The sequence below is a fragment of the Ambystoma mexicanum genome, chromosome 6q (assembly GCF_040938575.1).
Source record: "Ambystoma mexicanum isolate Mex_15411 chromosome 6q, UKY_AmexF1_1, whole genome shotgun sequence".
Classification (NCBI taxonomy): Eukaryota; Metazoa; Chordata; class Amphibia; order Caudata; family Ambystomatidae; genus Ambystoma; species Ambystoma mexicanum.
In genome coordinates, this window is record NC_090937.1 from 1,370,530,835 (window position 1) to 1,370,555,899 (window position 25,065).

A 25,065-nucleotide genomic window follows, 5' to 3' on the forward strand; every position below is an offset into this window, starting at 1 on the left:
GTGGAGCCCTGCTGCAACGACCTCACCACTTTCCCGACGACAAGAGATGTTCTGCTGGAAGAGTCTTCTCCCTCTGAGATGGTGGGATCAACCAGTTCGCCACTTTGCCTTCCAAAGATGTCTCTTGGTCGACTCGCCCGTGCCAAGCACCCCAGCGACCGGATAGCCAAGCTTCACCACTTTGACCGCGAATAAAAGGAACGCACCTTTTACCGACGAACTCCGCGGCTGGTCTCTTCCCTGGGCAGTGCAACAACTACAAGGTTCCTTCTCAACAAGATCTTCTCTTCCCATGGTTGAATCCACGACTTGCATCCACTGCTAGGAACAACTGACGCTGCTGGAGCTTCCTCTCTCTTTAAGGTACTGTTTTCTACCTGGCCTCCCTTTCTTCGGATTGCTAAAGGTGACCCTAAAATCCTTGGCTTTCCAACTGGGTTGGCTCCAGACCTTCTAACTTTCCTTTTCGAATCACCCCAACCTCTTTTGAACACTCTGCAAAGACTTTTAGTGCATTTTAAACCGTGTGATCCTGGGCACATTGCGCTTTGCTCCATTTAAAGTGGGCCTGGCCTATGAACTTTGGCTCTACAGTGCATATTGCCTTCACTGACTTGCTTTGGACTCATAAAAGTGTTGGGAACTGTTTTATTGTTATGCTCTGCCTTTTTCTCCACCTTTTACCTAATTATTGGAGTGCCATCTAAGTTACGCGCTCACCCCTGTTTTGACAAAAAGTGGTGTTTTAACTTGGACTTGTCTAGTAATTTCTAGGGGAGGTGTAAATACTTTTCGGATTATGTTTTGAACTTGCTTTGACTTATAGTGCTAGTATATTTTCTAAAGTGTGTGTTAAATAAATCATTATATACTTTTGATACAAAGCTCTGATCAGTGTTTGCTTGTTCCACTGTGTTTTTAGCCCTATTTTGTATACTCTATATACTGCCTTACTCTTCTTGAGAGAAGTCTGACTGCTCAGCCACAGCTACCAGGTAAATCTGGGTGGTGCAGACTGCTACCAATTGGGTTTACTGCTTACTCCTGTAGTCTTAATCTTTTTGCAGGGGTCCCCAAGGGAACTGCACAGGATTCTGCCTAACAAGTGTCAATGTCAGCACAGACAGAAGTGACAGGATACACCCCAAATTGTGCAAATGCTAGAATATAGCCATGGTGTGGTCGGAAGGAGGACAAGCACAGTGGGGCAAGAATACACAGTACCCTGGCCTACAGTGGCAAGAAGGACAGCAGCGAGGAAGAGGTGGATTCTCAGGGTATGGGGAGGGGAATTTGGAAAAATAGGACCCAGAGGGGGAGGAATCAGGCCTTTACAATGTTGAAACTGTGGAAAATGGGGGCATTTTCCAAGCGAGTGTCAGAGCAGACGGGGAATGGGGTTCAGCTGCGGTCAACAGAATTATGATCCACTACCTCAGGGGGGGGCCCAAGGGCTGATACCCAGAATGACCTTCATACCCCACGAAATGCACCAGGCATACACGCAGTTGCCCCCGCAGATACCAGGCCCACCCTTGCAGCAGCAACAGCACGCGATGCAACAGTATGTACCCCATTACACTTTGGTGGGGGCAGAGATGGGAAACAAGCAGTTCATTTTTATGTTTCATTCGGTGCTAAGAAATCATGCATCAGTGAAGGGGACTCCCATTATCTGGCAAAACTCTCGACACGCAGGGATTCTCTGGGGCTATTTCTATGGTTCCATATACTAATGATTTGGATGTAAAAGTAGGGGCGTGGCACGCTCCCCTATTGTACTCAGAGTACTCCTGTATATCTTTTCGGCAGGGATCTGCTCCGTAGGTTGAACATGACAATCTCATTTATTGATCGTGGCAGGGATGCGTGCAATGAGAGCGATGGTGGTAATGCATGCAATGGCAGGTTGAGGTGGTGGTCTGAGCAATACATATAGACGCAGATATGTTTATTTACGGCATAACAGTACTTGTGGAGGCAGTGCCACACATTGCCAAGGGCTATAGGAGAGTGCCAACGGATTTCTTTTTTCACCTGGTAGTGTCCCCAGAATTGGTGGCAGGTAAACATTTAGGCTTAGAAGGGTTGGTGGTATCTGCAAAAAGATTGGTTGTGCTAGGAACAGACAGGGAAGGGTGCAAATAGCGTACAGTGCTTTGCCTTACCACCGTACCCCTCAAGGAGGTAACCGATTCAGAACTTTTCGAAAACAATGACAGTGATAGCGAGATAATCTTAGAGATTTGTATCCCCTGTGAGATCATGGTGCAGTACAGAAGGATGCAGTGTCCCATGATGGGCTTTATAGCGCCACCTCCCTTCATTGAGGCATACTTGGAGTATGAGCCCGTACAGTTGTGGACCACCAACCCACGTGACGTTGTGCTTTTAAAAGAAGTGACCGCAGTACAGATTATGCTGAAAGCTGGAGCAGTATTACCTGGGGTAAAACAGTACCCCCTATAAAGAGGGGCAGAAGAGAGAATAAAGGACACAATACAGGCCCTGATCAATTGAGGGATAATAGTGCCGTCCACCTCACTGTGCAATACGGCGATCTACCCTGTCAAAAAGGCCACACAGGGCAATTGGAGAATGATCCAGAATTTACGCCCCTAAATGATGTGATACAAAAATAATTTCCTGTGGTTCCAAACCCGGCCACCATCTTGTGTAGTATCCCCAAAGAAGTGGCCCACTTTATGGTGGTAGATTTAAAGAAGGCCTTCTTTTGGTTACCCATGCACCCTGACTCACAGTACCTCACCGCCTTTACCCATGGCAGGAAGCACTACAAACACACTTGTTTGTCCCTAGGGTACTGCAAAAGCCCAAGCATCTTTAACAGAATACTACACACTGACTTAGTTAACATCCAAGTACCCAGCACAGTCATGCAATATGTGGACGACTTGCTCATGTATAGCGACAGTGAACAGAACTGCTGAAGAGACTCTATCACTCTTCTACAACTTTTCACCCGTAAGGGGTACAAGGTTGATAAAGCCAAACTCCAGTATTGGCAGCAGTAAGTGCTGTACTTGGGTCAATTAATATCAGCAAACCGCAAAAGAATAATACCAGACAGAGCGGCATCTGTGCATGCCACGCCCAGACCTGTGAAAGTGCAATTACTGCAGAGCATGGATTCTAGACTATGCAGCGTACACAAGGCCGCTCCTTCAAGGTCTTAACGAAGCACTGAAAGGCAATCACAAACTCGAATGTACAGCAGACATGAAACCATTTCAATGATTTGAAGGAAGTAATATCCACAGCACCAGTTCTCGCCACCCGGGACTACACCCAGGAATTGTACATGTTCGCTCAGGGGCAAAGTGCTCATCTTCGAAGCAAGACGACACAGAACAACACAGGTTCGATCCCTGGTCCGCGCTTAGAAACCTCTGGGTATTAGCCGTGTTATAAATAACCTATCATATCACATCCAAAGGGCAAACTTAAGACCGCCATGCTAACCCAAAAAAGTACAATGTGCCACAAACCACTGGCCTATTACAGTGGTAAACTCGACGCAGTGATGCAAGGCCAATTCGCACATGAACAAGCAATTGGCTGCAGCTGCGTTCACAATCAAAAAAAGTTCCACAATCGTAATGGGAGGCTTAGTCACTTTGTACGTGGAACATTCACTATTCATTTTAGAAAGGTTGAAATCCACCCTGACCACACGGAGAGCATCGCCATATGAGATTATCCTCTCAAGCCCAAATATTCATGTTGTGCGATGCAAAACGGTACACCCTGCCACTTTTCTGACGGAAGTACGTACAGACGAAGATTTGGAAATAAATGACTGTGCTACATATGATGGGGAGGAGGTTGACATTCCTAAAGCAAGGATTAGTCCATTAGAGGAGGGTGAGGTGCTTTCTGTTGATGGCCCAGTGACAATTGATCAATAGACGGGACAAAGGCATACGGCGTGGCAGTAGTGCACCTCAATGGAGATGATACTTGGCACAAGCAGCAAGGCTTGTGACGCTCATCAAAGCGCTACATGCGTCACAAGGCTGCCACATGACCATCTATTCAGACTCAGCATATGTCACTACATCAGTGCATGCCGGGTTTTCACGATGGAAGAGGTGAGTGTTCCAGAGAGCAGACAGTTCCCCAGTACAACATGCCGCACTGCTAGATACTTTGATTTCCGCGTTGTCAAATTGACACAGACAAAATTTCATTGGTAAACGCTGTGGCAGATGCTGTGGCAAAATGTTGGCCTATCTTCCTGTCCCAGTAATTTCCAAGTATGTCCTGATGACACCATCACACGACCATCAAGATACACCGTACACAGCATTGCCTGTTGCACAGCTTATCGAGCTGCAAAGCAAAGTGCTAAGTGAAGAAAATTAAATGTGGTCCAAAAGAGGTTGCAAATGTGCCCCCAACAGATTTCTTTATGGCGCCAAGTATGCTCTGTCAAACCAGTAATGCCATACAACTTAATGGCAATAGCTTTTGACCAACTTCACCAACACACCCACAGCTCAAACAACACATTGCAGCAGATATACAGGAATATTGGTTTGTGCCCAGTCTTTAGAAGCACATCACAAACATGATCATACATTGCACCACGTGTCAAAGTTTTAGCACGGGCATGATGCTCCAGACCTTACGCGGCACCTTGCCCAGTCCCATTGGGCCGTTCCGCGAGCTACACGTAGATTATGCCGACATGGGAGACAGATGCTATGGTTTGTGGTACTTGATCGTTCTGGTTCTGCCCCTTCTCTCGGTTGGTTGAGGCAGGTCCTTGTGCACACCCAGATGTCAAATGTGCTGCTAAATTCCTTGTATGTGAAGTTTTCCCCTGATGAGGTGTGTGTGATGTGTTAAGGTCCGATAACGGCACATTTTTTTCAATGAACTCTTTAAAGAGAACACAACGCTACTTGGCAGTAAGCACTGGATGTGTTCAATTTACCACCCCCCAAGCCAACAGTATTGTGGAGAGGATCAAGAGCAAACTGTCTAAGCTCTGCACCACACTAAAAAAGAAATCAGTGCACTGCTTGCCCTTGTCATCTTCACTTTACGCGCACAACCTAGCAAGGACCACCATCTATCACCCCATGATGTGTTTGAGAAAGCTGAAGGTGTCTCACTTACTAGTCCCCGGGGGATCTGTCATCCAGGTGGAAAGGACATGGCCATCACTATTGGATCCAGTTCCTGGGGGTGGACCATTGGGCGAGGATCACCTGGATGGGGGGTCCTTGAGGAGTGGAAGCAGTGCCCCCCTTCTTTTTTTTTTTTTTACGTGTTTATTTTAAGAAGGCAGGTTATCACAATACACAACTTAAACATTCGCGACATGATGCATAGTACAGTACAATACGATTCCTTTCCCGTTCCCTCCCCCAGTCTGAAGTTCCTTCCCCCCTCTCCTGCTGGGGATCCCCAGCTTGCACTGTTCTCCCGGCCAATTGAGGCTTAAATGTCAAAGCTGGGAAATTTTGGTCATAGTCGAGGACCGGACCCCAGATGTTATGAAAGCGATGTAGTAGGCCTGCTCCGGCGGCCATCACCCTCTCAGCTATCAAAATATCCCAGACCTTACTCACCAGAACGGCATGAGGGGACCTTCCGCCGTCTTCCAGGTGTGGGCTATCGCGTTCCTGCCCGCCAGTAAGCATTGGGATAATAGTTTGGCCTTAGGTCCTGACCTTGGGTAGATTCCAGGAATCGGAGCTCCAAGGAGAATAGGTTCGGGATCTAGGGGCAGTTGCACCTGAGTAATGTCTGCGATCGTCGCCAGGCATTGTTTCCAGAAGGCTTGGGCCTTGGGGCAGGACCACCACATATGGAAGAAGGAGCCTACTTGGCCACATTGTCTCCAGCAGTGAGGCCGAGAGTGGGATGCATCTGATGGAGTCTTAAGGGCGGGGAATACCACCGAAGGAGGATCTTATAGGCGCATTCCCTATTTGTGATACAGGATGAAGAGGTGTGGGCCCGGGACCAGATATCAACCCAGCGTTGGTCCTCAATAGGATGGCCCAGTTCCGCTTCCCATTGGGCCATGTATTGGGGCTTGGAAATTAGGAAGTCCGGTTGGAGGCGTTTGTACAGAGTAGAGATTCTCCCTCGGGGTGGAAGCTCAGTAAGGGTCAGTTCAATAGCCGTTGGGGGGCGGGTGGCTGCCTGGCGAGTCTGCGGATGGGTGCACCAGTTGCGCAACTGGATGTACGTCAACCTATCCTGTTCCTGAATCTTGAAGAGTTCTTTACATCGCTCGAAGGTGCAGGGTTGACCCCCCTCGAAGAGTTGTCCCAGGGTTTCCAGGCCTCCTGCGATCCAGGGCCCAAAGTTTCGAATTGACAGGCCAGGTGAAAAAGTCGGTTTCAAAAACACTGGGGTGAGGGGGCTGAGTCCCACTAGAATCTTCTTTAGTTTCAGCGCTTTGTCCCAGACCGAAATGTTATGTTTAGTGGTCGCCAGGAGTTCCCGCCATCGCTGCCGTTCCAGAGGAGGGACATGTGGGAGAAAGCGTAGAGGCAGGGGTAGCTGCTCCTGTTCGAGGTCCACCCATCTAGGGCGGTTAGTAAGTATTTGCCATGATTGAATACAGGCCAGCTGGGCCGCCATCTGGTATTTTTGTAGCTCTGGAACCCCGAGACCACCGAGCCTTGCGTTGCCCAGCATCGTGGATTTAGGGATCCTGGCTTTTTTCCCCCTCCAGATAAAGTGCAACATTTTCTTCTGTAGGTTTTGGAGGGCTGGCGCCGAAATCAGGACTGGGAGTGAGGAGCAAGCGTAAAGGAACCTCGGTGGCGAGTTCATTTTACACGCCGTAATACGGCCCATCAGCGAGATCTCCTGCGCTGCCCACCGCTTGAGGTCCGCCTCCAAGGCCGTAAATAGTGGAGGGAAATTAGCCCGATAAACCTAGCTTGGGTTAGCTGGAATCTGGACCCCCAGGTAACTGATTTCGCTGGTCGTCCATTGTACTGGGCATAGCGAGATTAGGGCTTCTCGGTCCTTCGAGGACAGGCCCACCGCCAGGGCAGCTGACTTCCGAAAATTGATGGCAAAGCCTGTGACCCTTCCATAGCTTGCTATCTCTGCCAGGGCCTGAGGGAGGGAGGAACGGGGCTCCGTGATGGTCAGAAGGACATCATCCACGTAGATGGCCAGTTTATGATGCGCTGAGCCCGATTGGAAGCCTTTGATTGCAGGGTTCAGCCTGATCCGCTGGGCGAACGGATCCATAATTAGTGCGAAAGGGAGTGGCGACAGTGGACATCCCTGTCTGGTTCCACAGGTTAAGCCGATAGGGGAAGAAAGGGTGCCATTGACTCTGACAAGGGTTTTGGGCGCTTTATAGTTAGCCAGCGTCATAGTGCAGAATTCTGGGCCGAATCTAAAAGCTTCGAGGGTGAGCCTCATGAACGTCCAGTCTACTTTATCAAATGCCTTAATTGCTTCCAGGACCAGAAGCACCAACTCCCAGTAGTCTCGGGAGGCAAGCTCCACCCGATCCAAGGTCCTGCGGATATTGTCGGCGGTGGAACGATGTTTGAGGAAGCCAGTTTGATCGGCGCTGATTATCTCCGGCAAAACCTGGGAGAGGTGTGTTGCTAGAATGTTGGAATATATATTAGCGTCAATATTAAGTAGAGCGATAGGTCTATATGACGCAGGATTCCTCGGATCACCTCCAGGTTTTGGCAGTAAGACAGTGATTGACTCTTGCATGGACGGGGTTATCGTGCCTGTGGTTCTGAAGGAATTAAACAGCTCCACCAAAGGCGCTAACAATTGAGGTTTGAAAATCTTGTAGAACCTAGTCGTAAATCCATCTGGGCTGGGGGCCCATGGAATCCAGAATCTGAGGATTCAGCCCCTTCCCAAACAGGATTGCTGTGCCGCCTCTCTTAGAATTCCCAGATGCGAAGAGTTGCTTTGGAAAGTTCCGGGAGCGTAATCGACCGTGATCGCCGGCAGTAGGTGAGTCTCCTGTAGCATAGCCACAGCCGCGTTGTCATTCTGGAGTTTCTGCGGGATGGACTTTTGGAGGTGAGTTCAGTCCCCTAACATTCAGGGAGACAAATCGCAGAGTCTGTCGTTCCGGGACCAGCTCTGGGGGCTCCGATAGGTTCTGAGGAGGGGGGGTGGGAGATAGAGGAATTAGCCATCATGTCGCGGAGTGTGCAGCCATAGGTTTCCCTGCCTTCAGGGTTTTTGCTTGGACCGCCAACGGGAGGACCGGGATTTAACTAGGGGAGGCAGACCGTTTGTGGGTCGAAAGCCCCCCCCGGGCCAACAGGGCCAACGAATAATGAAAGGCAAACATGGCCAAGATCATCAATAGTCTTGGTGGATCGTTCCAAGGACTCAATTGTGGAAAGCACCTTGGAGCTGGGCATGAGCCGTGGAATGGTGCTCGCTGCATTAGGAATGGCGCTCATCTGTGTTCCTGTGGGTGCTGCTCGGCTCCAGAGTGCAGGGCCGGCAAGCCGGGAGTGTAAGAGCCGGCGACCTCATCACGGGACCCCGCTAGGCTATTTCCTCTTCCGGAATCTCGGAACCTTCAACCAGGAATTTTGTTTGGGATTAGGAGCCACCACAGGGTCTGAGCCGGCCGTCGCCTCTGTGGGCGGTGAGGATGAAGGGCTGGAAGCGTCTGGGTTCAAGATGTTTTCAGCATCTTCCAAGTGGCTAATTCACCTTAAAGAGCCTTTGTAGGAGAATTGCAAGGCAGTGGGATGAAGCCATTTGTAGCTGATTTTTAGGGCTTGAAGAAAGGTAGTTAACGGGCGGAGGGCTCGCCTCCTCTGGAGCATGAGAGGGGATAGATCTTGAAAAATCTGGAGGGAGGCCCCCTGGAATGTGATGTCATCCTTGGAACGGCTGATTGCAGAGATGGCTCTTTCGTGGTGTAAAAGTGCACCCTAGTGATAACATCAGGTGGGCCATCCGATTCCACTCCGCAACGAGGGTTCAGCCTGTGGGTGCGGTCTAGGAGCAGCTGCGAGTCATCAAGTTCAGGGAGGAGGGTTTGAAAGAAGAGGCCCACGTATTCCGCCAACCCCTTGTCAGGGATCGAGGTAGGAACCCATCGGATTCGGAGGTTGTTGCTCCAGGCCCTATTTTCCAGGTCCTCCTGTTTGTATTCCAGAATATTGCATTTGTCCTGCAGGAGTCTAATTGAACGCTGGACCTCGGCTAAGGCGGAGTTATGATCCCGGGAGCAATCCTCAACCTCCCCCAATCTCTGTTCTACCTCCAAGACCCTTTTGTCTGTACTCTCGAGCTTGGTAGAAAGTTCCGTCATACAGGACCGGAATTCTGCTTTGATGTCAGCCATACATTTCCGGATATCTTCTTTGGTCGCGAGAGGTCCCTTGTTATCCAGAGATTCCCGCGAGGCAGAGGGGCAGGAGTCCTGTTACTTTGTTTTTTCAGATGACATTAACATAGTTGCTATATCCGAGGACTTGGTGGATTTCTGTAGCTTAGACATTGTGTTGCTTGTCAGCAGCGAGTTAATGGGCGCCAAGAGCTCCGCGGCCGTGAAGGTGAGTCGCCGCGGGGGCGGCCAGGCACTCCCCGAGCCTCGCAAGAAGCTAAGGTGTGTCACTTCACTCGTGCAGATTGTAGCCTTGTCCGCAGGGAACAGGGCCGTGGGCCGGGGCGCCTCAGGAAGAGTTCAGAAGGCTGGAGGAGGAGAAGAAGAGTCAAGGGATTTGCAAGCGGACCAAGCCTACCACCAGTGGAGGCGTGAGCCCGTTGGGGGAAGAGGACCCCTTAGTCCAGAGGAGTGTCGCCGCGGGATGATGTTGGCCGGGACGCCCCAGGAGAGAGACGAAGGCCGTGAGTCGGGGGCCCAATAGAGATGAGAAGATGCCTCCCGAACAGGGCGCCGACAGCGCAAGGCTCCGATTACTCAGGAGGGGCGCGGGAGGAAGGAGCCTGAACCGGCCGGGAAGCGATGAGGCCCCCGGTGAGGGAAGGCCGGGGAAGCAACTCCAGGAGGCATTGCGGTGCACCGGTGAGTGCGGCTCAGCCCGCAGGCGCCACCGACAGCCCCCATGGCGGGCAGGCACCCACCTCTCTCTAGCTGCAGGGGGCCACCAGGCGTAGCTCCGGTGCGGGATCCTCCCGAGGTTGATGCAGGGGCGGGCGGCGGAGGGACCTCTCTGCACGCCGACCGCCTCAGTCGCGGCTCCTGCTGCCAGGGATCCCCCACTCGGATTCAGGCACGGGTGTCCGTGCAATCAGCTGGGCTCTGCGCGCTGGCGTGGATCCCTACACCGTGGGGCCAGCATCAGTCGGTGCTCGCGGGGAGTCTGCGAGGAAGCTCACAGCGGTTCCCACTGCTCAACCTCGCATCCAGGGCTCCAAGCCGGCTCCTCCATCCGGAGCCACACCAACACCTCCTTCGCTCCGGCGCTTCAGGGGGGGGAGGGGTGGGCTGCTCCCCGCAGACAGATGGAGCCAGTCCGCTCGCCACGCTTGGGTGCTCACCTCCCCCAGCATGTGTGCTGCGACAGGGCTCGCCTCCATGTCCCCGTGGCGTATGCGCACAGACGTGCGCCCGTCATCTTGGTTTCTCGGGCGGGGGAGGGAGCCGGGATCTGGACGGCGATTTGGAGAGCAAAGCTCCGATATCAGCCCCTCATCTCAGGACAGCTTGTTCGAAGGGATTGTGTCCTCCGACGTATTCCTCATCTTAGATATCTCTTTCCAGCTTTGCTGGCCTCGGAAAAAATTTTCTCTAGAGGGCGCTGCCCGTCGATGTCCGCCGAGTCGATGTCCCTCGACAGCCGCTGTGTTGACGGCATCCTGCCTATAAAGGCCGCGCGCAGAGTCCGTTGCTCAGTTCCGTTTTTCCGCGCTTACTCAGTGCCTCGGAATATCGTTGCTCAGTTTTCGTAGAGAATTAATCCAATTAATCCAATTTCCTCGAGATATTCGATCCATACTCCATGGCTTCCTCGTCGGAAAGATGTCGCTGACTGACCCTCGCAGAGTTTGTCTGTGGTGTTTGGGAGCTGAACACCGTTGTTCGGAGTGCGAGGACTGTATGTCCATGACAGCTAAGGCCCTGAAGGAGGGTAGGGGGAAGCTGGAAAAAGGTAAGACTTCAAAAGCTTCTTCTTCCTCGACAAAGTCGAGACATTCGTCTCCTCGTCACCATTCGCGCTCCAGGTCTGGAAGCGGGTCCCATCACTCCTCGAGATCGAAGCACTCGGAAGAGGAGACATCAAAGATCCCCTTCTTCCTCCTCTTCCTCTATTTCTCCAAAGAGAATCCCTTGCCCCACGAAACATAGTTCCCGGGCTGAATGGGAGGAATTCCGCAAAAATATGATGAGCGTCTTCGAGAAAGCGGCCTCGACCCCCTCGAAGACTGCCGAGAGCAATGCTCTGGTCGAAAGACCCGAAGGTCTAAAACGCTGCGAGTCGCAGTACCCGGCGAAGGAAGCTTCTCGAGCGCGTCACGAACCCTCGAGTAAAGCTATGACCTCGAACCCTTCTTCGAAGGTTCCGTCGATGAAGGTTCCGTCGACGCCGAGGTCAGTGTCTTCGACGCCGTTGTCGAAGGAACCTTCGACACACGGGTCTGTCGACTCGACGCCATCTTCGACACCGGCGTCGACGCCAAGGAAAGTCACGGTTGCGGGCACCCAGTGGCTATCCCCAGGTCTTCGATGACGATGGCGTCGAGATTGTCGACATCCTCGAGCAGAATCCCAATTCTATCGAGGACCTCGAGGCCTCCGCCTTTGTTTTCGACGCCACGTTCGAAGCCTTCGGCGTCAACGACATCGACGTTTTCGAGGCCGATTACAACAAGTTTGGCACCCTCGGCCTTGGAGATGGGTTTCACACCCTTTGTGAGTTCAGACCAATTGAGAACTATGTCCTCAATTATGGAAGAGGGAGAACTATCTGACCAAGAAGAGACATTTGAGTTGCAGGGATCTGCAACCCCAGTTCAGCAGGAGTTATCCTCAGAGGAACGCAGGTTAAAGGAACTCCATGATTCCTTACATGAGGCAAGTGGGTTAGAAACTTCCCCTGAGGTGGAGTTCGCTAGGCCAGACCCGGGGGAGCATGCTGAAACCCCCTATAGAGCCTTATTGGCCAGGATCACAGAATTTATGGGGTGGTCAACACCTTCACAGGCTTTCCAACAAGATGACCTCACGGATATTCTTGATAAAGGTCCACAGGAGGATCCTGTAGTGCCTTTTCATAAAGCGCTTCAAAGGAAAATCATGACGAACTGGGAAACCCCAGATGTCATCCCGGCAGTAAATAAAAAAATGTCTACTAAATACAGGGTATCTTCTGCAGACCCAGAGTTTTTGTCCAAACATCCATCCCCAGAAAGTCTGGTGGTACAGGCAGCATCTTCTACTGACATCAAGACTGCTTACCCTACCGTCCCACAGGACAGGGACGATAAAAAATATGATGCTATGGCAAAGAAAGTTTTTTCGGCATGTAGCATGGCGTTAAAATCTATTAATGCTACTTGCACCCTTGCTAGATTGAGCCATACACTTTGGGAGTGTGCTTCTACTGCGGCTGACTGCATCCTGGAGGGAGAAGAAAGGGAGGCTTTCCTAAGTATCATACAGGACGGTAAAGACGCTATGTGCGAATCCCTCCAGACCGGCATTGATTCGGCTGACAGTATCAGCAGAGCAATGGCGGCAAGTACAACAACCAGGAGATTTGCTTGGTTGAGAAAGTCTGGTTTTGCCCCAGATATGCAAGCCAGGCTCTTGAACATGCCGTTCGATGGCTCTTCTTTGTTTGGGAAAAAGGCGGATGACAGTTTAGAAAAACTGCAAACATCAAAAGCAGCAGCAAAATCCCTAGGCGCTGCAATCCGTCAGACACCTTTTCGTTCCACAGGATCCTCTGCGAGAGGCAAGTCCTTTCGCTTCTACTCCGCATTCGGAAGAGGTAGAGGTCGACCGGCTCAAAGGGGACAAAGAAGAACTACCCGAGGTGGACGGGGTAGATATTCAAAAGCTGCAGCAACAGCAGGTGCCTCTTTACCATCGGCATCTGCATCAGCCGCCCCAAAACCACTTTGAGGACTTCCCTCACAAGACACCTGTAGGAGGCAGGTTAACTTAACATCTGGCGGAATGGCAGGCTATCACGTCAGATGCTTGGGCATTGGAAACAGTTGCCCAAGGTTACTGCCTGCCTCTCCTACGCATACCTCGGAGTCATCCACCGGGGATCAGCTCTCAAAAAGCTCCAGATCCGCTCCTCGTGCAAGAAATTTTAGACCTGCTAGAGAAAGGGGCCATAGAACTGGTACCTGTAGCGGAGAGGAACAAGGGCTGGTACTCCCCTTACTTTCTCATTCCAAAGTAAGACGGAGGACTGAGACCCATCTTGGACTTGCGAGAATTGAACAAATTCCTCAGGAAAGACAAATTCAAGATGGTAACTCTTTCTCAGATCCTTCAGGCCCTTCAGTTCCAGGACTGGTTGGTATCTCTGGACCGTCAGGACGCTTATTTCCATGTGCCTATCCATCTCAAACACAAGAAATACCTGAGGTTCGTAATTGGCAACTCTCATTATCAATTTCGAGTCCTGCCATTTGGGCTGACCTCCGCCCCGAGGGTCTTCACCAAGTTAATGTCGGTAGTGGCTGCAAGTCTAAGGAGGGAAGGGATTCACGTCTACCCCTACCTGGACGATTGGTTGATCAGGGCTGTATCTTCGGAACAAGCTCAGATCCAGCTAAATCATGCTTGCCACTCCCTTCACAGACTGGGCTTCTCCCTCAATTTAAAGAAGTCACAAATGATACCATCGCAGAGACTCCAGTTCATCGGAGCGATCCTGGTCACTTCCCTGGGAAAAGCCTCGCCACCAGAGGTGAGGGCTCAAGATATTCTACGGATGGTTACCAAGTTCCAAAATGCCCAACGTCTCCCAGCCTTTGACTTTTTGAGGTTGCTAGGCCTCATGGCATCCTGCATTTTCCTAGTGCCAGAGGCTCGCCTGAGAATGAGATCCCTCCAGTGGGCACTGAGAACTCAGTGGTCACAATTCTCAGGAAGAATGATAGATCTTCTTCAGGTTCCCGACAGGGTGGCTCGAGACCTTCAGTGGTGGGCCTGTCAGGAGAACATTCTGAAAGGAGAACAGTTTTGGCAACCCTGGCCGGAGATAACCGTAGTCACGGATGCCTCACTCACGGGGTGGGGAGCCCACGCCAACGACTTGACCATCAGCGGTCGTTGGTCTCCATCGGAGTCCAGACTACATATCAACCTGTTCGAGCTGAGGGCCATCAGAATTGCGCTGAAGGTGTTCCTGCCATCTGTACAAGCAAAGAATGTCCTGATAATGACGGACAACACAGTGGCCATGCATTACCTCAACAAAAGAGGAGGCGTAGGATCACTACCTCTGTGCAGAGAGGCGATGCAGCTCTGGTTTTGGGCAATCCAAGAAGGAATCTCTCTATCAGCAGTTCACCTAGCCGGAGAGAAGAACTTGACAGCGGACGCTCTGAGCAGGCAGAGCACAGTCTCCCACGAGTGGGAACTAGCTCAGGAAGTCCTTTAAGAGATCTTCGCCCTTTGGGGAACCCCTCAGGTGGATCTGTTCGCCACCAGTGTCAACAGGAAGTGCGATCTGTTCTGTTCAAGGGAATTTCCCCCGAGAGGAGCTCTGGGAGACGCGTTCATAGTGGACTGGGAGTTTCCACTTCTGTACGCGTTCCCACCGGTCCCTGTCATTCCTCAAATGATCAGGAGGTTGAGAAGATTCCGGAAAACCATGATCCTAATTGCCCCGGATTGGGCCAGGAGAACGTGGTACCCGGACCTTCTAGACTTGTCCATCTGCCCTCCAATTTGACTTCCACTCAGAGAGAATCTACTCTCACAGAAGGGAGGTCAGGTTCTCCATCCAGACATCAAAACCCTCAACCTTCACGCTTGGCTTCTGAAAGGCTGAGGTACAACGATTGGGACCTCCCTGATGATGTTATGGAGGTGTTGCTTTCGGCAAGGAGGCCAGCAACAAAGTCTTTATTCCACTGCCGTTGGAACAGATTTTGCAGCTGGTGTAGAGAAAAGAATATCGACCCCTTTTCATGTGGCACACCAATGGTTTTGTCCTTCCTACTCTATTTAGCGAATTCAGGCCTTCAAGTTGGCACCATCAAGGGCTATCTCGCAGCGCTATCCATCTTTAAGCGCACTGCGGAAGAACCATCCTATTTCAAGTTACCCTTGGTAATACAGTTTCTAAAGGGGTTAACTAACGTTTATCCCCCAAGACCATTCCAGGTTCCCCTATGGGATTTAAACTTAGTCCTAACTTTCCTGATGGGCACACCTTTCGAACCACTCCATTCTTGTTCGTTAAGATTTCTTACCCTTAAAACTGTTTTATTAATAGCACTTACATCTGCTAGAAGGGCGAGCGAGTTACAAGCTCTTTCTTGTAAACCCCCTCATACAATCTTTCACAAAGACAAAGTTGTTCTGCAAGTGAAGCCTAATTTCCTCCCAAAGGTGGTTTCTGAATTCCATATCACTCAGAAGATTACCCTTCCATCTTTCTATCCTCCTCCTCATCCGGGGAAAGAGGAAGAGAGGTTACACAGGCTGGACCCAAGAAGGGCTTTAAGTTTTTACATCAGTAGACTGGCTAGGATAAGACAAGCAGACCAGCTGTTTGTAGGCTACGCAGGTCACAAGCTGGGGTTACCGATAACTAAGCAGACCATTTCCAGATGGATCATTCTAGCCATTTTGGAATGTTATAAACTGGCAGGAAAAGAGCCCCCTCAAAATATTAGGGCTCATTCGACCAGAGGTATCGCAGCTTCATCGGCCCTCAAAAGAGGAGTGCCGGTTAGAGACATATGTGCGGCTGCCACATGGTCGTCCGTCCATACCTTTACACGGTTTTACAACTTGGATTCCTCCTCCAGTCAAGAGACTAGGTTTGGAAGGGCAGTATTGCACTCTATTCATCAATAAAAAGAAGCATGAAGTCAGTACCCCCCCCTCCAATAACAGAATACTGCTATGGGAGCCTATCTAAGATAAGGAATACGTCGGAGGACACAATCCCTTCGAAGAACAAGTTACTTCTTACCTTGTAACGTTCTTTCGATGGGATGTTCCTCCGACGTATTCCTTATCGACCCTCCCATCCATCCCCGCAGTACTACTTCCCTTGTTGTTGCAGTTTACGCTCCTTCAGGGTGATTAGTATAGTCCAGAAAGAATAATTGTGGGCTACAAAACGGAACTGAGCAACGGACGCTGCGCGCGGCCTTTATAGGCAGGATGACCTCGATACGGCGGCTGTCGAGGGACATCGAGGCGCAGCGCCCTCTAGAGAAATTTTTTTGCAAAGCTGGAAAGAGATAGATAAGATAAGGAATACGTCGGAGGAACATCCCATCGAAAGAACGTTACAAGGTAAGAAGTAACTTGTTCTTCTCCAGCGGCTCCCATGCATGCGGCCGAAGTCGTTGGATCAATTGGGGCCCAGGAACTGCATGAATTCAGGCATGGCAGCGGGCGATTCATGTGCGGCTTCAGAGGAGCGACCTCATCAAGTCGGCTCCAAGCCACGTCCCCTTCTTATAACGTCTTTTCCCCATCCTACCACGTAGGATATTCAGACACTCTACCCCCCCGCCCCCCACCTTTTCCAACATGAACACTTTTTCTTACACCACGAAAGACAACTTACTAACACTAGAGCCGTTTACCTGACATGTTCCAACACAATGGTCAGGCAATTGAACACACACGAACACATGAACACACACACACGAGAACACACACACACACGAGAACACACACACACACGAGAACACACACACACACGAGAACACACACACGAGAACACACACACACACGAGAACACACACACGAGAACACACTATGAGCAAGCCAGACCACATGATGAGACAGCTATCCAGGCACAGCAGTTTGTGGGGGAGAAAAGCGACAAGAGCCGAAAAGGTGACGAGGAGAGAAGTGACCTTGTACTTTCCAACCCAGACCAGTGAAGCCTCAGTGGAAGGAATCGTAAGACCACAAACAATAGCCAGTGTGTGTTGCAGCAGATGTCAACGGTACACGGAGCACGCCTACACTGATAATCAGAACAGGTGATAGGCGCTTGCTACCGTGGTACTGGCTTTCACTCTAGAGACAAGAAAAGCCAAGTGGTTCATCACAGCCGGTGAGTCAAGGGGAGAACCAATAATTAACCGAACTGTGTTGAACGAAAGTTGCAAATGGCAAATTAAGGGAAGTTCAAAGAACTGTTAACATTAAGGGAAAACCAGCTTCAGAGGGGTCCGGCACCACGTGGGTGCTCATTCGAGAGACTCTGGCTGATCCCCCATTTGTTGAAACTACCGATACCAGAAGGCCGAAGAAGAGCTACAAGGGAAAGGGTCTAAATGGGTATACAGGGGTCGAGCAAAACCCCCTGTACAGTCGAAAGTCTTTGACCTGAATGTAATGGGAAAGCTAAGGGAGATGACTCCAGCATAGTGAGAAAAAGAGAAAGGACTGTGAGATTGGCAAGAGTGAACCCGACGGAACGGGGCAAAGCCTGAAGTCCCAATGAACAGTGTGTTGACAAGATTAAACCCGACAGAGGGATGTCCACAGTGAACTGTTTAAAAAGACATTAGGTTTTGTGATTGCCATAGGTGAATTTGCTTTGACAAAAGCCATAGTGAACCTGGCATAGGGAGGCAAACATCGAAGAAGGGTCTGAGCGGGGGAAGAGGGGTATCCAAGGGTGAAAAGCCATCACCTACTGAAAAAAGGCCATAGTGAACACGACGGAGAGAGGCGAACAATCAAGAAGGGTCTGAGCCTGGAAGAGGGGGATTCAGGGGTGAAAAACCATCACCCCAGCAACATGTGAATGCAACAGAGGGATCTTTTCAATACAAGCCAGAGTCAAAACAACGGAGGGAGGCTGATATTCGAGAGGGGTCTGAGCCCCGAAGAGAGGGACCCAGGGGTGAAGAATCAGCACCCAAGTACAATTGGAATGTAACATTTCTTTATGATTTTGAACATACCAGGCACTCAGAAGTAAGAGATCTAACCGCCAAAGGTCCTGATATTGCTAGGAACTTTTTGTGGATCTGTGCCCAGAAGAGAAGATCCAGGGGTGAAAGGTCATCACCTAAAGTACATGCAGAAAGGAACTTTTTGTTTATTTTGCATACATCAGGTCCTTGGAGGCAAGAGGCTTTTTTGTAGAAAAAGATACTTAACCACCGAAGGACCTGATAGCTGAGAGCGGTACTGTCATCTCCTGCTGGGAAAGACCAGCCTTGTCCTGTGCTCAAAACGTGGGGAAGGGAGACCCCCCGGCTACCACATCCTGACTTACCATTTGTGAACACTTCTTTCTTTCTTGTGAATCTTATCCCACACTCGTTTTGTATTTAGTTGTAAGGATTGGTAATAGATTTTATTTTAGTATAGGCCCTTTTATTTCACAAGACGCCACTAGGACTGCCTTCTTATTATTTGATAGTCATAGTTCGCCCACATTTTAGATTTAGGTTTAGATGAGGTGTTTTTTCCGACCTACCTATGCATTTTAATGAACCCCCTTGAACTGTGATCACTTGCCTGTCTTAACTGTTGCCACCATGAGTTCCTTACAGGTGGTAACTGATGAGCGCATAAACACACTCATATCCCCTGTCAGGAGAGCATCCGCTGCCCATAAAGCAGCAACGGTCCTACATGAGGAATTCAAAGAGTATTTAACAACTCTAAGACGTGCCATTAAATGCATCTCACAATAAATTGCAGCGCCTCGCACAGAGGACACAACAGGTACTACACACAAACCGCAATGACAAGCTCCCAGCCTACCCAACCGCTCCTGCCTGGAGAAATGACCTATGTGCATAGTTTCATCAGAAAATGGAACAACCCTAGGTTTCATGGGCCCATACAAGGCCATTTTCTCAACCCCTCTTGCAATAAAAGTAAAAGCACTCCGCTATTGGAAACATCTTTCACATGTATGTAGGGCACCCCAACCAGGACACAACCACTCAGAGTACGTCCCCACGTCCCAGCTCTCCCACCTGCGGTCCAATTTATCAATTCAGCCAGCTCCTATAGTAAAATAAACTACAAAATATTATATAGATTAACATAAGCCCGTTATTAAATAAAATGTTCAAAACATTATTTTTCTCTTTTATTCAATCTTTCTCTCTGTCTCATTCCCCTCCACTACACTTTACCCTTTTCCTTCTTTTGTGTGTTATTATTTTTCACTTTCAGGAAGAAAACAATGGAACTGGCACCATCTGATCAATCTATTTACACTAGAAATGTGTTTAGCTATCAAACTGTCCCTAGATGTTCCTATTCATATACATGTGGATTGCATTTTATTGCAGCACTATTTGCTGTTTTGATGTTTGTACTAGGAATTTACTGGGGAGCTTCTTTTATATGTCTAGCTCATATAAAAGAGGGGGGAGCACCTTTACAAACACCAACAGAACTGTAAATATGTATAGCGCAAGTAACGAGCATAATAACGGCTATAACAAATCAACAAGTGCACCTGTATTTATTTGTAGGAGAATGAGAATGATATTACAACACCTTTTTGCATTTATTTTGAAGTGTTTAACTTAAGCATTTATAATGACATTGGTAGTGAAAGTGTTAGAAAATCCTTAAAATTACATAAAGGATGGAAATGCCAAGCATGAAGGGCGAAATACGATGCCTACCACGGGCCTGGTCTTGATGCCATTGAGGATGTATGACATCTGGAAATGTCAAATAGATGGTACACTGACATGAATGTGGTAGGGAGGCAAACAGCATATGGCAGCCGCTACGTCTGTTTACTAATCCCACACGTGTCAATGGCACCCAAAGTGTTAGTACCACAGGAAGTACCAACTATTGAGGCACAATTCCTGGTTCATCTTGCGCTATGTAGGATTAAAGGCACCTTCCAGGTACACAGAGTACGACTAGAGCTCATCGATCCAGATCCTCTGCAAAGTAACAACCCGAGAGACATTAAATGCCTGCAGCAGCCATACTTGGGTATTGAATGACTAAAATATACAAACAGCAAGTGGCAAGAAACCACACTTACTTGTCTGGCAGAAGGACTATTGGGATACAAGGAGGAACTGCTGGCCCGAATGTATGCGACCGCACAAATTTGGACAGAGCACATTGCAAAATTGACATGGATTGCAGCGATGGAGAAACCAGTGAAAGTGCATCGAGAAGAATCATATGAACTTTGCTTCCACAGTGAAGGAACTGCTTTTATTGGTTCAAATCAAAAGTGCAACAGGACACTCATCCCAGACCACAAGCGGGGCACTGCAGCAGTAATGGATTACTGCTGGGTTTGTGGCCAAGAAGCGTACTTGCACCTCCCACCATCATGGAGGGGCTATTGTTTGCTGCACTTAGGGCTACTAGTTATCCCAGAAGAACACTTGAAAGGGGGGCCAATATCTGACATAGCTTCAACACTTTCTCCTGCGTTCGAGGAACAGAACCCAGTGCTGCCACCAACATTTTGTATCCTCCCTGGAAAAAGCCAGAATGAGAAACTGTAAATGAAGAAGAGATCATCAAACTATCGATCAAAAAACTCAGCTGCATTGCTTGGAGAAATCCCTGAAGAATACCGATTGTTCAGCTAACACCTTTTTCACCTCTCTTGGTACGTGGCGTACATGCAGCAACCAATGCAAAATGGCTGCAGATAGTACACTGGGAACTGTTCCAGTTGGCAAACGACACTGAGCATGGGTTCTAACATCATACATGTTGAGCTCTGTGCCCTAAGGTTGATGACCATGCAGAACCGCCATGTCCTCGATATGCTGCTTGATATGCGGATTGCAATAGAAGGAGGCGTGTACTGAAAAATAGGGGATTCGTATTGCACATTCGTGGTTCCCGAAAATGCAGAGGCAGTACACGTTCTGGGAGTGCATATGAAAAAAGAAGCTGGTATCAAAGGGGATTGGTTTGACATCGCCTATGATTAGGCTCCATCCTGGCTAGGAGCCATTGTGAAGATGCTGGTACCGGTCCTCATGTTCATCTTCTGCACTTGCCAAATGGGACTCTGTTGTTGTGCCAATGCAATGCCTAGTAGCGCAATGATGATGGTGTCAATTGGGGCTCCAAATGAAAGCACCTTGCTATACATAGGATACTGAAATACAAAGAGACCATGCCATTCCTCGAATGGTCCCTATTCCCTATGGAGACGAAGTAGACAGTTTATACCACACCATCATTGTCCCACTCACTAACCCTGAAAATTATGAGGAAGTATTGGTTGATATAGTAGGAAATGGGGGTGTATTTATAAGACATGCACACCCGAAGAATATGCGCAAGTAGGAGAAGGTTTGAGGTCAATATGTAGAGCCTGGATGCCAATAAAGGGAAGTCCACAGTATGAGGCCGCAGTGAGAAGGGAGAACAAACGCATGCGTAGGGGGGCATTTGTTACTGTAGAAGTAACAAAAGGGGGGAAAGTTGGGAAGGAAATGTACCTATCCCACCCCCATAGGTGCTTTAGGTTTAAGCGATTCCCATGAGGAAACCTGTGATGACCTTGGGGGGAGGAGGGCGTACTAAGAAACCCTGCAATCACATCATAATATGCGAACAGTAGATCTTTAGACTTAGTGCGCGCATATAGACAGGCGCCATTTTTTTAGCTATGCAGCGCGTTAGACACAGTCCAAAACCTGAAGAAGCCTGAATAGGCCCAAGCGCAGATGAGGGAGACCTGCGCTGTTAATTTCCCCATCCCGAGAAAAAATATACACTGCAAGGCCATGAGGCGGTGCTAGGCGCCTTGCTGGACGTGTTATCACTACCAGGCCAGAGCAAGCCTCCACCCAGCCAACTCTAAGTCATAGCCCCTACAACTGTCTGAGTTCCAAGACCCCTGAATTCCAAGATACCAGCTGACCCTCCAGGTCACCGACCATAAACCAGAGAACCATAAAAGATCTAAAGGAAAGGTCACACTATCTGTACTTTACAATGGCATGATTTGTAATACGAGGTGCAGGTAGGGATACACTACAGTCCGAAAGTGAGGGTGGAATCCTTGGATGCCGGACAACGCAACTGGTATGAGTGAAATGTGTGCGCGTCAGTGACCTCGAGCCTCCCCCTGTAACAGTCCATGATCATGTCAGAGTTTGCAGGATTTAATCCAACTTCATGGGCAAAGCTAATAACGGATGAAAACCAAAAGGTAAAGTTCCTATTTGAAAGCAACTTAATGAAAAGAGCACACGTGTTAAAGAAATGCAATAGAAAGGTGGGGTGTGAGAAAGACCACCACAAAGTGAATTATTCATGAATACATACAGTGCAGCAAGGCCAAAGATTGACAAGGAGTGTATCAAGTTGTGGCAAAGCCACAAGCTAACCACAGGAAACCAGGAGGGTGTGAAATTGCACACAGAGCCAAGAAGCCGATGGAGAGAAACCAAGTAAATGTGAATATGTGCACAACAAGTACAGAAGCACCTGTGGGGGCTGGAGAGCCTAGGGTTCCTGGTTGCACGACATTTGATGGGTCTAACAACTGCGCCTAGACCAGTGAGTCCATAAAAGTGGAAGTCAAGGACATTCTGAAATAAACTGAGAAGTTGCACTGTGAGTGAACTAGTAAGGCGAGGCAGAAGGAGGGTCAAGTGGACCAAAAGTTGTGTGGAGCGCTTTGAAAGATTGCTACGTTGAAATCTTGGGGAAATGCGCCCTGAGAGTTCATGAACTGTAAATTCTGTCTTGAGGATGGAGCCTCAAGATCCCTTTGTTATGACAACTGTGTTGCATTGAAATTGGGGGAAGGGAACCCCAAAGATTGTGTGGAACTGATTTGCCTTGAACTCGGAAAAGGTAATCTTGAGACTTTTGTGTAACTTTCTTTAACTTGGGGAAGGGGAGCTGAAGAGGAAGGTAAGAGCTGGAAGAAACACAGAACTTTGTGTTTATCACCCTTTGTTTCATTTTTGACATCCCTACACATTGTTTAGCTCTAGTTGTGAGGACAGGGATAGTTTTTGGACACAGACAGACATTTAAGTTGTACTCTTGGACTCAGACTTTCCTTAGTTTCGTTCAGGTAGGGAAATCCCACCTAAGCATAGCTCAATTTAGCGTTCTACCATCCTAACATTTGATTTAATAAACCATTTTCTTTTGAACCGGTTGTCTGTGTCTTGCTTCATGATGCCTTCAAAGACCCTAATTAGCAACTAGGGAAGCTTATTCAAGTCCAGAATGTAGCTGCATGACGCCTACTCCACCATAAGGAGTGTAACCATGCTTCAGGAGCACCATCGTCTTCACTCTTGCTGCCAGTCTTAATGCAACTTTAATGTACATACTTATGCATGGTGCTGTTGAAAGGCAGGAGCCACAAACCCTTTGCAACAGATTTAATTACCACCATCCAAGTTGCCCACTACACTTTTGAAATGCTCTACAGCTTCCCATACCAACAATTAAACGATGCAGATCCAGAGACAAACCCTTGTCTTTCCTGGCAGCCAGATTAAAAAAATACATCCTGTTGAAAGAAATGGGATCACAAAATGTTTTGGAATGGACTGACAACTTCATATTTTCCCTAATTAGTCCAGAAAGAAGTAACTGCGAAAGAAATTCAGTAGCTCATCACCACCAGGAAGCTATCCACGTAGGTGGCAACAGTAGCACTTTATAAGAACTTCAACTACACTACTAGTACACAACAGGCCGAGTTAACTCTTAGCTCGCCCATAGCAGCTTCAGTTGTGAGCCATAGTACAGCACAGATCGCCTTCAGTGTAACTAGTAAACATATAATTGGAAGATATCCAAACTGTTTTGGCCTCATTTTCCAGTAACATTTGTAATGCTAATTTTCATTTATCAAAGAATAATCTGTAGACTACCCAACAACTGAAATAATCAACACTTTCACTACTAACCAACATGCCTTACAGTTTGAATCTAACAAGGACATATAATCTCATCCTCTACACCCTCTCCCCACCTAAACTCCAAAAACCACTCATCATGCCGCTTCCCTCCACCACCAGAAGCGCACACCTCCTCAATAAAGAGAGGTTAGCCCCTTACCTCAATGGCCCAGCTCTAATGGCCCCATTCTCCAAAGACCCAAATGTCCTCGCCCTCTCCCTCAACACTATTCTCTCTGAAGCAGTAGATGCCATTGCTCCTCTAACTGTCCGCAAAGCAAAGCCCACAAAACACTCCAACACATGGTTCATCCCGGAACTCTCGGCCCTGCACTCCAAAAAGCATGCAGCCCCATGTAAGTGGCAAACCAACCAACTTGTATCAGGCAAAATCGAATTCAACAAACTCTCCAATGAATACAAAAAAGCGATCGTTCACACCAAGGCCAATTCATTCAACACAAGAATCGCCAAATCCAACTGCCAGGAAATCTTTACCATGTTCAGAGAGCTAGAAACTCCTGCCTCCCCATCCCCAAGGTCATCTGAATAAATTAAACTAGGTGCTCTGAACTCCAAGCAGCCATGGTCTACAAGCTTGGCACTGCCCAAAACAAAATCCTAGCTAATCAACTCCATCCGCACCCCTCCAACCCAGCCCAGCCCCCCACCTCCAACCAGGAGCTGTCCAACACAACACTCTTCTCTTTTAGAGATGTTAATGATACTGAAGTAGCTTTCATAATGAAGAACATTGAACCCTTCATATGCAAACGGAATATATGCCCAGCCTCCGTTATCAAGGATTATGCAGACCTGCTCACACCCTTCCCACACAGCATTCTCATCAACGCCTCCTTTGCATCAGGATCTGTTCCTCCCAGCCTGAAGGAAGAATGGAGTCGCCCTCTTCTAAAAAAAAAAAAAAAAAAGCCTTCACTCGACCCATCCAATCCCAATAACTACAGGCCTATAATCACTGTGCCCTTCCTACTTAAAATTTTAGACAAGGCATCCTACCTATGATATCCA

The 25,065-nt window shown here is 48.9% G+C and overlaps 1 protein-coding gene across 4 annotated transcripts in view; it reads left to right on the forward strand.

The window, feature by feature from the left end:
- The window catches only part of TBC1D14 (TBC1 domain family member 14), a 1,472,366-nt gene that overhangs the window by 1,300,064 nt on the left and 147,237 nt on the right, over window positions 1-25,065 (forward strand). The gene's annotated exons all lie outside the window — the stretch shown is intronic.